General features: G+C 35.7%; 1 protein-coding gene across 23 annotated transcripts in view; it reads left to right on the forward strand.

Moving 5' to 3' along the window:
• HDAC9 (histone deacetylase 9) overlaps positions 1-17,689 on the forward strand; it is an 829,181-nt gene that overhangs the window by 540,399 nt on the left and 271,093 nt on the right. The window lies entirely within an intron of this gene.

Below are 17,689 nucleotides of genomic sequence, written 5' to 3' on the forward strand. Positions count from 1 at the left end.
AAAGAGAACAGTTTGTGCAACACAGTATCAGGGAAAGACAGCAGACTTTGCAGTGATCACATCTTATGCGAGTTCTGGTTGGTCACTCACTTGTCCTGAGACCTCAAGTTCCTTCCCCATGAGATAGAGTTGATATCTGTAACCTGAGGTTGATAGTGAGCTTTAGATGAGACAGCTTATTTGAGATCCTCAGTGAACTGGTGTGCCATGTGGTACTGCGGGTTGAAAATGAATGAAGTATCACGCTCCTTAAGTGCACACGAAAGTAGAAAAGCTGCATAACTTCAGAATTTTCCTAACTGTGTGTTTTTGAAACATCAGTCCAGAGAGATATTCTCTGGTCTGATGAATTTTGGAAACTCAGAATTCTATGTAAGCTTTTTTGGAGACATCTAATGCACTTTAGGAAATTAATGGCTCTGGTAAATCCTGCAATAAAGTGATTTATTTATGTTGTTTCACTTGACATTAAAAAACATGACCATGACATTTTTCAAATGTTACTGCTCTAATGAACATACTTTTTGCAATACTGACTTAGAACATTAAGTTCTTCTCATTCTAGTCTTTAGGTAACAACATATAACTAGGGTGAAATGTAACCTATAACATACCATCTCATGGAATGTGGGAAAAAGAAGATTTGGGTCTACATCTGTTTATCTTAGATCAAGTTTCACATTCTTTGTTCATATCTTTTTAAAGAGACTGTGAGCCACAGAAAACTAATAGAGATCTGGTTAGTATATAATAATTTCTCAGCTGGTATGACTAAGTTTGTTTGCTGGTCTCATATGAAAAAAAAAAAGGCACTGAACACATCTAGGACTGATAGTCTGGTATCTTTTGCAAGCAATTTATAAAAGTACCTCTTTGTACTTTATCTTAACAAGGAAAGAGCCTCATCTGGGTACTGGCAAAGAACAATTTTTTTTTTTTTTTTTTGCCTGCCATTTTTAGAGAAAAAAATTCTACATTATAGTTAGATATTTCCAAGGAAAGAAAATAGCCATATTTTCTAGCTAGTGATAAATACCTTTTCAATGTGATATTTTGTATATTAATTTGGGGGGAAACTTTAAAATTATTTTATTGTGGCAAAATATACATAACATATAACTAATTTATTTTTAAGTATTAGCTGAGAATAAAAACTAAATCAACAGATATTATTAAAGCTCCTGGACCTACAGGAAACAAAAAAATTGCAATAGGGTCATATCTGACAATCAAATCAAACAAAAATATTTTTATTTCTAGTTTTCTTTTTAGTTTATTGTAACATTTTCCTAATAGAATTCTGAGCTACACTTATTACAACTAACATCATCTTTTGATTATTATGTACAGAAAAATAAACTGTTGAATGGGAGAATAGATTAAATATAAGAGATTAAATATAATTTTAATTGAATTATTGAGTAAACATAATACTATTTATATCTTAAAGTCAATATATTTTTATAGGATTATGTTGTATATCTATTTCAACTAAATGGTCAACATTAGAAAAGAAAGTGACATAATTTATAAAGAGGAAAGTTAAAAATCCTCCCCACGCCCCCACACACACCCACAGAGAGAGGAGAGAGAAGAGGAAAAAGGTAAAAGAACTGATACTATAGTCTAGCAGTGGTACTGATTGATCAGTTGTCCAGTAGGGGCTGCTCATAGAGCAGAAAGGCTGATTCTTCTAGCTACATGTTTCATGACTTCAAGGAGACTAGGATTTCAAGGCCACTTCAATGTCTGTTGTTGAAATTACCTCTTCATGTATTCCTGAAGTGCCCCAGCCTCTGATATCTACTCTAACAAAACTGTATGCGTTAAATTAAAGAATCACTAAGTCAGTCATTTGCATCTTGTCATCTGCCTTAAAATGACATTTTACAAACCACATTAAAAATGTTGCTGTGCATTAGTGAGAACTCATAACTGCGTTTCCAAACAGAATCAAAGAGTTGTAAAATTGTTTTTAAACACAGATTTAGAGAATGAAATTGAGGGTAGTAAACTAGTAGCCAACTAAAGCAAAACCAGCTGGAATGTTGGTAACCAATTGCACACACAGGATCCAAGCAAAACATCTTGAATTGCTGGTACCATAATAAATTATAGTTTTCATATTTGGGTTTTGCAAGTGAAAACAACACTAAGTCAAACTTGTGAAATAAAGACCAAATGATGACATTTTTAATCCGCCCACACCTATGACGACTGGGCAGACCTGCTACATCATTCCACAAATTAGACAACCAATGTTGTGAAAAAAAAAAGGCCAACAAACAGACCCTCCATGGCCAAAATGCAATTGTAGATGAGAGAAGAACAGGTGAGGCAGGCAAAGAGTTAATTGTCACATAGGATCTAATGAATGCGGCGATTTCTCCTCCTCACAAGATGACCCATACCACGTTCACCTGACACCCGAGGAGCTGTTATCTCATTTTCTTCAGTTAATTTTCTCTCTTTAAGGTAATGAGATAAAAAGATGAATGAGGTTAGTGTCCTGGGAGTGTTCAGAGGGCAAGAAATGGTCAAGAACTGGTTTATCTCCAAACTTCATTAGCCTATTAGATAACTGATGCAGGGGACCTCAATTAACTTAAAGAATGAGAGACTTCTAAGGAATGAGAATCAGTCCTAACTATAATGGAACTTGGCCTCCTACTTCAGAAAGGAGGTTCACAAATCCCCTTCTTGGAGCGAGACTCTCCTGGATGGAGAGGATGGGCTGATTTATTTCTCTGTGGTGTCCTGGAGTGTATCTGCCCTGATTGACTCCCTTGATCTTGACATCAGTTACTTTGGAGTCAAGATAATGAAAACTGCATTAAAGAGGCCCCTCTAGTTTATGCAAATGGTACTTTATCTTCAAAGAAGCAATATCCTTGGGAGAGTTCCTTTGCTACTTAAAAGTATGAATAAAAGAAAATGCGTTCAATATTTCCTTCCTTCTACTCCTTTCTTTCTCTAACTTGCATAGGCATGAGAGTGACATTGTTATTTTTATTTTATTAAAATCCTCAGCTTTCTTGATACCTTATGTAAGGAAGTTTAATTGTATTTAGTTTGAAGGTCACCATATGGAATTAGCAAGAACATAAGTGAGGCATAGGCATTATTCTAAACAAATGTACATCTTGAGACTGGATCTCTTGAACTGGAGAAAACAACTCCAGATGACTAGAGGAAACAACTGAACAGGTGTTCCTTAGAGTGATAGGGCAAAAATGGTAGCACTATTAGCAGTGACATCTGCAGATGTACCTTGGGTTACCACTCAAATTAGAGAAGAATCATGTTATGTCTGTACATGGTCTCTTGGGAGAGAGAACAAAAGATAATGCACATGGAAGAAATATTGGAATCATGGGGGAGATCCGTGTTTCCCTATCTTTTCTGCCATGCTATTTATCAAGTAATATCTATGAAAAAATTGCAACAATAGATGAGGATTATGTTTACACGACACAGTCCATATTTACTTGACATTTTAGTAAATTGATTTTTGAAAGAGTGTATGCTTCCCTTGAGATACACATAAGGAGCCTGTTATACAGCCTGGGGACACTTTCAACAACCAGACAAGAATGGGACTTAGAGAGCGATGGTGAAAGACTGAATAGCTGGTTTCCTTCATAATCTCTGGTGTTTTCAAAATGTTACCAATGTTAGAGATACAGGATTTATTTTGACCCTGATGTCAGGTTTGTCTTCCTTATTATTCTGAATTTAGAATGAATGGGTAGTTTATGACTATCCAGCAGAAGCTTATCCTCACCTGACCTTCTTTAGCAACCAAAAAAAAAAAAAAAAAAAAAAAGAAAGAAAGAAAGAAAGAAAAAGAAAAGAAAAAAGCATGCAACCTTAGGAATTGTTTCTTTTCTTGAGAAAAACTAATACCTAAAGAATATCTGTTTTCTCTCACATTTTTCTTGCTAATGTTTTGCATATACTGCATCAAAACAGTAAAATGCTTCTGTGAATATTTTCCATGTGACTGCTTTTGCTGAATGCACCCAAACTGTTACTTCATTTTTGAAGGTTAGAATCTGTAATAACTTTTGTTACAATAGTATACATCTTTATGTAACATATAGTTCAAGTATGATAGGACACTTTGGCTTTCAATATTATTTTTGTGTTTTCCTTAGTATTTTCGATAAGATAGTAACCATTCACTGGATACATTTATACAGTATTTCAAAATGATAAATTCTTGAAATCAAACAGACTTTTACTTCGAACTAATCACTAACACAGCTGGGCTGTGAAATTGTAATTAAATTATCTTAAACTTCACCACAAACTGTAAAACTATATTATAGTTGCATAATTATATAACTATATTATAATTATATGTTATAATTATTACACAATATAATAGAACATATTATAGATTATGAAATATTATAGTTATATAACCACTATAATGCTTAACCTAAAGTCATTCTGATTATTACCTGAATGAGGAATTGTATGGCTGTACAATTATAGGTGGTATTCACAACATATAATAACAATTTGGCACAGGCAGTCTTCAAACAGAACAAAATAGCGGCAATAACAATCATCACATGTTCATAGAACATCATTAGCTTCAGACAAGAGATATGATTACAAAGTATTTGCTGGAGTTATCATTCATCCCACAAACAAACAAACAAAAACAACTTTCGAGGAGAAATAAATAAACTGGAGAGTTTCTTTGCTAGTGAAGATACAAATATGAGTTCTTGGATTTCGACAAAGAATAAAAGACTACCTGAGAAATACATTCAAAGTCCCAAATACTGAATTTGGAAGAATCTTCTTCTAAAAATGGCCTAACGTTTTTCCTTCAACAGCTGGTAAATCCTGCAACAATTGCTCTAAGATTATGTCAAGGCAGATATTCATCATCTGCCAGTGATCCCATCTCCTAATCTGTGGGAGATGGGATCACTGGCATGTCTTTTATATTAAAGAGGCCTGTGTGTTTTTCCACTCATTTATGTGTTTCCTCTTCTTAATCAGAAGGAGTACAAAATCTTTGCAGAAAATTGGCAAAAACAGACAAGTATAAAAAGCTGATTCAAAATCACCCATAATCCCATCAGCCCCAAAGCAAGCACTGTCAACAGTTTTGGATGTTTCCTTCCAGACTCTCTCTCTCAGATTACCTTGCTGTTTTGTAAAGATGGCAAATAATTCTTCCTTTGGCTAATATCTAAAATTTTAAGTAAAAATGTTGTCCCCCTCCAACTTCTTTCAATTGCAATATATATTAACATTATTTAAAGTGGTCAGTCTTTGAGACACTGATCTTCCCAATGTGTTCAGATGGATGTTATCTGTCTCCAGAGTCACCAAGTTTTGCTGAGTCTTCATAGAATCTGTGAGGCAGTTTCTCTCAGGGATCTTGGCAAGAGCCAAGAGTTCAGAGTTCAAGCATTCCTTTCTCTGTTCAAAATGGAGGTATACAGATTTTTTGGTATTTTCATCACTGCCAACGTTTTCATTTTAGGGCTGGATATCACATGATGAGTGTGATATGTCAGGGTTAAAGCCTTGTCTTAAAATAATTTTTATGTTGGTCGTGAAAGTGTGTGGCGAACCCTAAACACTTCATGAATCAATGACATCATAAATAATGCTAAAATTAGACCTACTAGGATAAGATGCAGGAACAAAAATTCTAGGATTATTAAGTCATTGGAGGAGGAGGGAAACTTATCCATTATCATAAATGCAGATTATAACCCTGAGAACATTTCACTATATTAAAAATATGTTTTGATCAAATATTAATATATACTCAAGGAATTGATAATAATATAAGTAAGCCCTTTGTTCTTCTTTCCCCCTCCACTGAACAACTAAATAAACTTTATTTTCAAGTTGAAAGGACCTTTCTAAAATTCCTCATTCTTAATGCTCTAAAACGCCCGGGTTCAGAAAATTAAATTACACCATTTTATCTGTTCGAGATCAGCTCTGTTTCCTCCTTTGCTTTGTGTTTACTTTCCTGCAGTAGCTGACATCAAAATGTTTTCTGGAATGCTGGGGCTAAATAAGTTATGCTTAACTCAATATCTAATACAAATAGCCCTGGGGAGCTTTAGCGACACAATCATAAAACCTATAGTTTCTTTTAATAGCTTGCCACACTTTGCTCATATAGTATTTCTCTAATCACCAATCTTTATGTGCCTTCCTGACCTTGGAGCTCTCAGCCCAAATGGCTTTGTGGTATCAAAGGCCTATGTCATTGGAAGAGTGAATGGCTTTCATTTTTCCCCTTGAAACTTCCGGTTCCTGGCATCTGTAAAGAATTACTTCGAGTGGTGTTTCACTGCCTTGCGGCCACTGCCCTATCCAATGGAAGTGACTTTTCCCAGAAAGGTCACAGTGGTCAGTAAAGGTGGATATTGCATTCAAGGAGGAGGCAACTCTGATTTCTCTGTTTTTCTTTCTGTTACAATATTCATTATCCTTGCATCACATTTGTCATTTTGCAAAATATCTTTCAGCAAGAAAGGGTATACTCTGTTGTGTAGTAAGGCCGAAAAGGTTAGGAACAAGCTTCATAAAGTCATCCTATCTATTGAGAAAAAGTAAACTTCTCATTTACACCTTTGGGGGGATTACTTTTTGACATTGCCCATGAATTCACCTTCAGAATCTGTTACTCTGTGGGACCTAAAAAGCACACATGCATGTGTGGCACTGGAGTGATTCAGGAGTCCCGATTTGCAGATTCTGTCCTGTAATTGTCAACTGGGGCAACCACTGAGACCTCGGACTTCTGATTCATGCCTTATATTAAATCGCATTTCTCAATACCATTATGTTTTATGTATTCTGCAGAGTTAATAGGGTCTGCATGCCTGTGTTTCTAGGGTACTGGCTTACACTGGAACTCGGGGTATTGGACAGCATTTCCAAACATTCCAATGATTAAGTGAGTTGCTTTTAAAATAATTTCTTACCTACTCTGTGTATGAGAATCTTAAAAGAGAGAGAGAGATGGAGCAGTAGGGGAACAGAAGTATGTAGAATACTAGAGAGAACTGTGAAACAATTTGATAGGTTTCCAATGAGTGTTTCTTAATTCAAGGAGGAAATGTGTATTTAAAAAATCAGTGGAGAAGAATGTGATTACAAAATTTAGAAGTACTTGTATGACATGCAATTTTATTTATCAATCTGATTATTTATATAAAATGTATATATACTTTTACTACTGTAATAAACACCTACTCCTGGGAATGTCCACTGTCCATAATTTAATTCGTTTCTTGATTTTTTCCCTAAAAAGTTCTTAGAATATTATTATTAAATATCCTCACATGGATTTCCAGTTTACACTAATTTATTTTATACATATTTTAATATTACTGAGGATTAACTAGAAATAAAAGTTTTCTCTAATTCCATAAAGTCTTTTACTATTTGGGTACATTTTCTTTAAAGTCTTTGTTTTTGTTTATTTTATATATAAAATACACAGAATTCTTATAAAATTGAATTCATATTAAATATACAATCTTTCACAGTGGTCTTTCTATATATATATATTTTAGCACTGGTCCATGTTACTAAATATTCTTCAAAACCATGTTTCATGAAATAGCCAGAATACCTTAAAATTAATACTCATTTAAGAAAATTGATATAAATTAAAAAGATATAGGTGTATCTTTAAAAGGAATACCTATATAAGAAAATAGGTTTCTTATGGTGGTGATAGAGTAACGGGCAAGCTTGCCCTGGCTTTGGAAGCTTCAAGAAGAAAACAGTGTCTCCTTTCTAAAGAAGTAGCAGTTCTGAAAGTTTGAGGTCTTAAAGCAATTAGGGAATTTGAATGTTTCCTCTACTTGCACACACAGCTGTGTGTGTGTGTGTGTGTGTGTGTGTGTGTGTGCGCGAGAGAGAGAGAGAGAGAGAGAGCGCACGCGTGAGTGAAGAGAAGAGAATTTTTGAAGTGTTAGGCTTTCTGCGAAACACACAGGAATCATATGAATGAGCTGCTTTGTCTTTATTAACTTGACACCCCCTGAAACCCTTCATTGTCCCCTGCAGCCCTTTGCATAAAGATTGGTGATTGCCAATTGGTGACAGCAGGATTGCCTTTCTAGAATTTAGTTTCCTGAAAGTAATAGAAACAGCTAATCCGTTTATCAAGATGAAATCAAGAGTGAGGCTATCTTTTAGTTCTGTGTATTAGTAACAGTTTTCAATCACTCTAAGCCTTAGCTGGATTTATATTTACAGTTTTGGAGGAATGGTATGGAGTTGGTTACCTTTTGCTCTGTAACAAACCAGCTTAAAAGACAGTGGCTTAAAACAATAAACATGATTATTTCTCATGCATCTGCGGATCAACTAGTGGTTCTTCTGTTCTAAGCCAGCTCAGCCAGGGCTGGATGGTCTAGGGTAGCCTCTGTCTAGAAAAGCTGGCATGGCTGGAGATACCAGGGCCCCCTCTATATGTGGCCTCTCATCTTCCGGGGGGCTAGCCGTGGTGTGCTAAAACAGTATGTACAAGGGCTCTCAGTAACCAGAAGGGGGCATGCCCCAGTGGGTAAGCACTTTTCAAGTATCTGCCTTTGTCACACTTGCTATTTATTATCTCATTGGTCAGAGCACATCATATGGCCAAGCTCAGAGTCACCATGGGAGGGGACTACTTAAAAGCATGTATATAGGAAGGAATGATTCACAGATGTCCTTACAGCTACATTATACCATCATCATCTCTCTAATTTCTAAAATCCGTATCAATTAGACAAATAGAGGACAAATTACAAAATTTTAATAATTGTTATATTTATGTTTCTACAAAATTCATATTAGAAACAATAAATGTGAATATATAGAAAGTTGTTTTTTTTTTTTAAAGAACATAACATAGTATTTTTTTCTCTTTAAGCAAAAACAGAACAAAGCAAAACAAAACAAAAAACCCCAACCCTGTGAAAGACTTTCTCCTAGCTTTGGCTTATCATTGTAGTTATTTGAAATATTTGTGAGAATAATGAATGCATGTGTTTTAACACAACTGTAATCTAGCATGCCAAAAAGACATTTTTAATTTTCTTATTTATTACAAAAATTTATCCTGTTATGCCATCTGTTTTTTAAAAAAACAATTTCTGTACACTAGTACTATGAAATTCAACTAACTGGTATTTACATGTAGTTTTAGATGAAGGCAGTTTCTTAGGACAAATCATTTTCTTAGCAGCTCTTAGATATAATATGTACATATATTGCATGTTTTTTCTAACAGAAAATGCAACGCTATTTCACATTTTTATTTTTTTAAAATAAGAATCAATTATAAATATTGTTCCCATCTTGGGAAGACAGAACCTTGGGAAATTTGTAGATAAAGGCATCTCTCAGTAACATGCCTAGTTCATATAAGAAATATAAGGAACATCTACTAAGTTCCAAAGACATTCTAGATTCTCACGGATCTGTGATATCCTGTAGATATGATTTCCTATAAATCCATGTGTAGAGTGTGTAGAGGTGGAAGCATGCATATTGGAGACAGACTTGGGTGGCAGTTCTGGCTCTGCTAATTACTGTGAAACAGCAAAATCTCCAGTTTTCTGTGTTTCAAAGGGATAAGGTGGAGTTAAATACTCAAAGTATATGTAGAAAGTCTTTTGCTTCTCTCTTTTTCACTCGTTGTCTTACAATCTATTTAATCAACTTTTAAAAGCATTCGGAACCTTCCTGATATGTTGTACATTAGGCAGCTTGGGAGCAAGGAAGGAGACTGAAATTATGATTCTGCATTAGTCTAATTGTTGCTGGCCCACATAAAGGAGCAGGCTTTTTGGTGCAAATGCCAGATCCATCTTCCCGTGGTTGTTTGTTCCTCTCTCCAATTTTCCTGTGTCTGCTTTTTCAGAGACCTGCTAAATTTTGTCACATACCTGATAACCAGATTGCTTTGCCTGCCCCTAGTGCTATTATTACTTCCAGAAAAAGGCACTCTGAGGCCATGATGAGAACTTACAGTACAAAAGCCAAACTTTAAGTAAGTTCATGGAGACATGGGTACTTTCAGCACCTCCAGAAAGTGGATGAGTGAGCAAGACGAAAGTCGGTGCCTGGGGTGCTGCCTGAAAAGCCTTACCGTTTCTGCGACTTAAATTTGTGTTTTCACTAAACCTTAGATGGCTTAATTTGCCAGTGGGTCAGAATAAAAAACACTTCAGGACAACCATAAGGCTACCCTGAGAGAACCCAGGGACAAGCTAATTAGGAATAAAGAGGTGAGATGGAGAAGAGGGTGCATCTGTGTAACTTCACAGGGTGAGATCCCCACATGGGTGGTGGCAGCCCGGAAATCTGCATAGTAACAAACCTGTCACAAATCAAGGACAACTCCACGGAACAATTAGAATTAACGTTTCGCTCTGACATTTATCAAAAATCTCTGCCCACATTTTACTCTTTGCAACAAAAACTTTGGTTTTGTCCTAACATTTAGTAACTGCGGCCTAACTTTAAACATCCCTTTGTATGGTGTGTACTTCCTACTACAAGAGTAAACAAAAGTTTCATCTTTTGAAATCCTCACATTTCATTGAAATCATAAACTTATTCTATTTGAATGACAATTACATATTTTGAAATCCACACGTACTATGTGACTCCTACATTTATTCCATTTGGATGACAAATGCTGTAAGAATTCAAGAAAATATTAAACATGTATGGTAGATAGCATCTGTTTCAATGATCTCTTCTTCAAAATCTGTTTCATTTGACTCTTCCCCAAAGTTCTCTAAATTGAATCAAAGAAAACCAGATACTCTGAATATATTATATATTGTTTTCCTTAATAAAATAAACACAATTCTGATTTTTCTAATGTTCATTCAATATATAACAATACTTTGAATGTTTTAGTTCTGAACAGAAGCTTAGAGGAAACCAAAAATTAAAAGCATTATGGTATTTTGTAAGCTGTTATATAATAATATCCCTGACTATCTATTTCCATCACATTGTTATGGATATTCATATATCAGGATACATAGTTTCCCCAAATAATTAATTTTTGACATAAGTAAAATACATCAAAAGTTACAATAAGGATAAAAGTCCATTGTCAGATGTGCAATTATGTAAATTAATAACTGATCTTTAAGAAAACAAAGTTATGTTGGAGCAAATCTATATTTGCATTTCTGTCAGAATCTCTCACCCACTCTTCTACATAGGGGCACAAACTGGTATGTTCTCAATTTCATCTTTTTAAAATTATCCAGGTTTTTAAGACATAGTGAGCTAATGGATGAAATATTATAACATATTTACAAAGGATTCCAAATTAAAAGTTACAGAGAAAACAATGCAATGAGATTAGCAGACAAATCTGAGGGGAAAAAAAAAGGGGGGGAAGAAAACTGTAACAGCCATTCCCCCAAACCTGCCCCTCCTCCTGGGTCGCATTATATTCCTACTTATTCCTCCAGACAGAGCAATACAAGTGTGATCAGATGCTGCTCCTCCATGGCCTCCCCTTTCTTCACAACACAGACATACATTCGGTCCATTACTAATTTTAGCCACTTCCTTCTGCATATTCCCACAAGTAGATCCTAGGCCAAGCCCTGACCTTGTCCTGCTTGACTAATGTGGCATCCCTGCCACTCCTGGGCTAGGGGAGGAGGGCGGCTGGAAGGAAAACAATATCAAAAACAGCCCTTCAAAACAAGAAGCATACCCTGCTACCATGCAAATGTCATCTGCTAACTCGTCTCGAGAGCACAGGAGTGTCTTGGTTGTAATTAGGACCCAGTGGCACCTGTGTTCTCTGCCTGGCCTGTCTGCAAATACAGCCTTAGCAAGATTTAACTTACCACACACAGAAAAAAGGGAGTCTTAGATTTACAAAGTCACAGCTCTTCCGCTGCCCCTACTTTTGCTCACACTCTTCTTCCTACATGACTTGTTGACTTTAGAAGATTGTGGACTTTACTTGTTTAGAAATTCTAGAAGTATCGTGAATTCATTCTTACTTTTTGTGACTTTAAGATTTAGCATTTTTTACATACTACATAAAGCTCTATTGCAATTAATTTTTCCTTGAAAATTTTAAGAAGTGGGTCTAAGTACTAAACTGAGTTTGTAAGTCTGCATTCTCCTTGGATGACTGACGCATTCTCTGTTGACAGCCACATCCTTGAGTGACAATTAGACATTCTCATCTGCTATGACTTTGATATTCAGTTACTTCAAAAATAGGACAAAAATAGGATTCAGAGCAAGTACAAAGTCAAGAATTTGCTCGAAGTTTCAACAAATCAGTGATTTCAATAGCTGATGAAACACTCTGAATCTAACTTTAAACATTTAACTTTAGGCAGCAAGAGAGATATTTTCTTGCATAAACACAGATTGGATAATAATTTTTTTTTAAAGTCCACATAGCCTATCTATGACTAGAAGTTAAATACTAAACTACAGTATAATGAATTAAGACAGAGGGGGAAAGAGGAATAATATAAATTACCATTGGTTAGAAAAGGATTTCAACATTTTACAGGCAATGAAATACTTTTTTTATTAATATGAAGAAATGGATAGTAGATAGAGCAATGCTGTCCAATAGAAATATAATACAGTCCACACATGCGATTTTATATTTTCTTAGTCACTTTAAAAAATAAAAAGAAGGTGAAAGTATTTTTAATAATATATTTTTTATTTTATTCAATATGTTTTACCAAATATGTCTAATATATTGTTAGAGTTCTTAATAAAATACTCTGGTGAGATCCTGTGTTTAAAGACATTAAATAAACATTAATTAATCAATCAATTAATTAATTATTTAACTGTGAGAGTCTGGATCCTTTAATGTGCTAATTGGTGTTTTGGATCCATAAGCATGGGATAGAACAGAGATTCCTAACCTCAGCGCTACTGACATTCCAAAACGTCAGCCTAATAATTCTTTTTTGTGGAGGGCTCTCCTGTGCATTTTAGTATTTTAGCAGCATCTCTTACCTCTACCTACTAGATATCAGTAGCAATCCTTCTCTACCCCCTCACCAGCTGGGACAAACAAATGTATCTCTAGATATTGTCAAATGTTCTATGGTGTGCAAAATTCACCCCCATTGACAATAAGTGGGATGCTGTGTGAAGCATGATTCTGCTCATGTGTTCACAGTTGTTTAACTTAATGGGTCTGCATCTTGTATTCCAACTGAACACATATATTCTTGCTTATTAAGTAAATTAAATTGAACAATGTGGGGGGTTAGGGATACCAACCCCTGCACAGTATAATATCTGCTTATGACTTTTTGACTCCCCCCAAATTTAACTAGAGTCCCTTGGTATTCATCAGGGATTCGTTCTAGGACCCCCTGCAGATACCAAACTCCACAGATGCTCAAGTCCCTTATATAAAATGGGGGAAGAACTATGAATACAGTCAGCCCTCTACATCCACAGAGTCTCAGTCACAGATCAAAAGTACTGTTTTTGATCATGGTTTGTTGAAATCCCATATGCAAAACCAGAGGATAAAAAGGGATGGCTGAGTATTTATTGAAAAAAAAAAAAATCTGCGTATAAGTGGAGCAGCATAGTTCAAACTCCAGTGTTAAAGGTTAACTGTAATTTTAAATTTTTAGACTTCTAGGCATTGTAATGTATTTTACTGAAGCAAAACATGAACCTGTACTTAGTAGGTAAGTTAAATATATAGTTGAAAGGAATAATACCATTGATTTCTAGGTAGACTTATATTATTGAAGACATAGGTCCTGACCCGTTGGTTTGAATGAAATCTCAGTCTTTCCCAGGAATGAAATCTCAGTCTTTTCCAGTCCTTTTGCAGGAAATGCCCTATCCCTTTTGACTTTGTGCCTACCAGGTCTTGTTCACATGTAGTAAAAGGACTAGCGTCTCTGAAAGTTTTCCTTTTTTGCTTTCTTCTCCCTGAGTAGTAATAAAATTTTCAAATTGTCACAGCAAACCTTCCAAACATTTCATTTTTTTAAAGTTTCCATAAGCATGCTGATTGCACGTCTGACTCATTTCTTTCCTCCAAAATTGTAAGCTCCTTGAGGTTGAGGACTTTGTTGATTTTTACAACCTGTTACGGATCAAGGAAACTTGTTACTAATATAATATTTGCTTGATGGTTGACAATAAAAATTGAATGCTTTTGTAAAAACAATAACTTATTCCTATTAATTTTTATTTTCCCCAGTTTTACCTCGTAATTTGGCCCATCTCTTTATTTATATGCTGGACACTGGGCTAAGTGCTGGGCAAAAATTCAGTTTAGCGCAATGGTTTTCAGCCTGGAGGGATTTTGTATCTAGGGGAATTTGAGAACGTCTTCAGACATTTTTGATTACCTCAACTGGGGTGAGTTGCTACTGACATCTAGTTAGTAAAAGTGAAGGATGCTGCTAGACATCCTGCGATACACAGGACAGAGCCACACAACAAAGAATTATTTGGCCCAAAATATCAGTAGTGCTGAGGCTGAGAAACTCTGGAAAGAGAAGGACAAGTCACCAACAATTTAAATTAAAAGTGATGTATGTCATGCTAAGAGTTAGGTATAGAATGCCATGAGAGCTGTAAAAAGAAATAATAATTCAGAGTGCTTGACTGAGAGATAGAAACGGCTCCCTGGAGGAGATAAGCTAGGCTGGGTGTGTAGGCTGGAAAACAGTGAAGGATGAGGCATCGGTCACCCCCAGGAAGAAAGTGTGGAAATAGAGCCAAGAGCTGGGAATGGAGCACCAAGGAAGCCAACTTTCAAAGACAAGGCCAGGAAGAAGAATGTGTGAAGGGAATGACAGGGAGGAACCAGAGGGTGGAAAGCACGGAGATAGATTCTTTCTGAGGGAAATGGAAGCCAAGGTAAAGGATCGTTTCAAGGAGACAATCACTAACAATGTCAAGTACCTCAGAGAAGCTGAGTGAGATAAGCCAGAAAAGTCTTTTCAACATTGCTAAAAAGTCATTGGTAACTTTAAAAAGGGAAATCTCCAGTGAAGGATGTAGAAGATAGATCGTTTTTAGGCAGAGAAGTGAATGAGAGGAGAGAAAAAGTATGGATTTATCTTCAAGAAGCATGTTTATGATTATTTATAGAAGAGAAAAATTGAAAACAGTCTAATAATGAATGTATTTAAGTTGTAAATAGAATGTACCAATATACAAGCAATAACAGACATGTTTGTGAGGAGTGATTGAGACTGGAGAAATGGTCACGGCAAATGAAAAAAACAAGATGCAAACCATTATGCAATACAATACCCACAAATTTATAAGCAGAGGAAAACAAAACCAAGATATTAACAGTTCTCATCGCTGGATGGTGTATACTGTGGCCAATTATTAGTTTCTTCTTTGAAAATCTTTATTCTCCAAATGTTCTAAAATGAGCACCTATGACTTAAAATCAGAAGAAACATTTTTAAAAAAGAAGCTTGGCTGAGAAAGTTTTGGCAGTAACTTAAAGAGAATACACAAGGAGTAAGGAGTCTGTGTGTGTGTGTGTGTGTGTGTGTGTGTGTGTGTGTGTGTGTGTGTGTCTATATTTAAGTTGGAAGCAATGAGAGCATTTTTGTATGTTGAGGGGAGAGAGCCAGTCCACTGCGAGAGGTTGAAGATACAGAAGCATGGATGATTGATGGAGTATGTCCCTGAGGGAGCAGGAGGGGATGGAATCCAGATCACAGGTGGTGGGATTAGCCTTGGCTAAGAGGAGAGACATCGCTTCAACTGAAAAATGAGGAAAAGAGGTAAGGATGGATGTGGGTGCTGATAAGAATGTAGAGGAGGGGGCAGGAAGTTGAGGGAGGTGCTGTCTGTTGGCCTCGATTTTCTTTGTGAAGTAGAAGGTGAGGTCATTTGCTGATTGGGGTCAAGGGTTTACGGAGAATGATGGGGATTTGGAAGGGCTGCTAAAGGGAAAGAGGGAGGAAGGGGACTTGGGACACATAGACAGATGGTCCAGCTGACTTGAGAGGCCAGCTGAGGCTGAAGACTGAATTTTTAATGAAGGGCACCTATTTCTGTATCCATATGGCTTTTTCTTGCAGCACTCCACAACATTAATTTAAAAATAATAAAAGCAAACAATGAGACTGATGAGATGGTTACAGATTTGTGGGGAGGTCCTGCAGAAATTCCTTTATTTTGAATGCTTGAAATGATAAACAATGGAGTCAATGCTGGAAAGGGACAAATAAAGCCAGAAGAGAGCTGAGGGAGTAGAAGTCACAATGAGGTCTACATGCCAAAAGAATGGGAGACAGGGAGTGAGAGAACTTGAAGAATGAAAGATTTCAGCTAAGAATGGGTATTGAGAGGTAAGAGTCTAAGGATGAAAGATTACTAGTTGGAGGTGAGAGGTATAGTTCAGCCAGGGTCCCTGTGGGCTCTCCAAGCTAGAATGGTCACCAGACAGTGAAAACATTTCTGGTCATATGTGGGACACAGAAACTCTCACAAAACAAAACAAAAATTTCATGTAGATAAAGTACTGTTTTTAAATCTCTCTCTCTCTCTCTCTCTCTCACACAGACACACACAGACACAGACACACACAGACACACACACACACACGCACACACACACACCCCTACATGTATATAATTTGAAATATTGTTAAGAAAATAACATAGATATTAAAACAGACTTCCAAACAACCAAAAAGAACACTGGATCTTGTTTCAATTCCAGATGCTTAATTGCTCTATATCTTGAACAAGTCATTTTCGTGTTAGAAAACAATTTCTCATTGGTAAATAGGTTTAAGTAGATCTATTTCGTATTTTTTTTATAAAAAGAACTAGATTAAAAATTTAAAATATGTCTCAGAGTTTTGGAAACTCCAAATATTATAGTTCAGTTCACTCATTCAAGATATTTATTGAGCTCTACAATAATGTTTGTACCTGTGATTGAGAATCTAATAGTGAACAAAACTGATGCCCTCTTCTCCTTCATGGGTTTAGAAGCAAATGGGGTAATTTAAGGAATTATCATACAAGAATAGGGAAACTTCCTTGCCCTATGATTCTATTTTTTGTCAGGGTTCTGCCAAGGCCCTCCTAGACTCAGATATGTCTCCTGAGAAATAGAAAAAGGATTTTGAATATTTGTGATCACAATTTGTTAATATTTCATCTTATGTTACCTTTATATCTATTTAGTTACTTAAAATCTTGAATGCTAGTTTATAGTCTCCCTTTCAAACTTTTATTTTCACATGCTATACACACATGCACATGCACAGATGTACACAAACACACACGTATACACACACATATATATATATATATTCTGGTAGGAAAAATTCAAGCTTAATCAAATCTTAAAGGAGATTTAATATTCAGAATATTAGTCCATTGACAGCATATTAGTTATAGTATCTATATTCATATCTAGGAGTTGAATATATATCAAATGCTCTCTGATGAGCCAAGTGAAGGGAAAAATTATGTGCTATGCCTCTAACAAGGAAAACCACTAAGTTTACATAACAACAAAGAGCACATGGAATAGAAAAAAAGTCCACATAGCACGTTTTATTGCTTTACTGTTCAGTGGTAAAAATTAGCCAGTTGTACCTATGTACGTGCAATGTGTGTATTTATACATATAAACACAAATTTTAAACTAACAAACAACATTT

This window comes from Pteropus medius, unplaced genomic scaffold (assembly GCF_902729225.1).
Source record: "Pteropus medius unplaced genomic scaffold, Ma_sr-lr_union100, whole genome shotgun sequence".
Taxonomy (NCBI): domain Eukaryota; kingdom Metazoa; phylum Chordata; class Mammalia; order Chiroptera; family Pteropodidae; genus Pteropus; species Pteropus medius.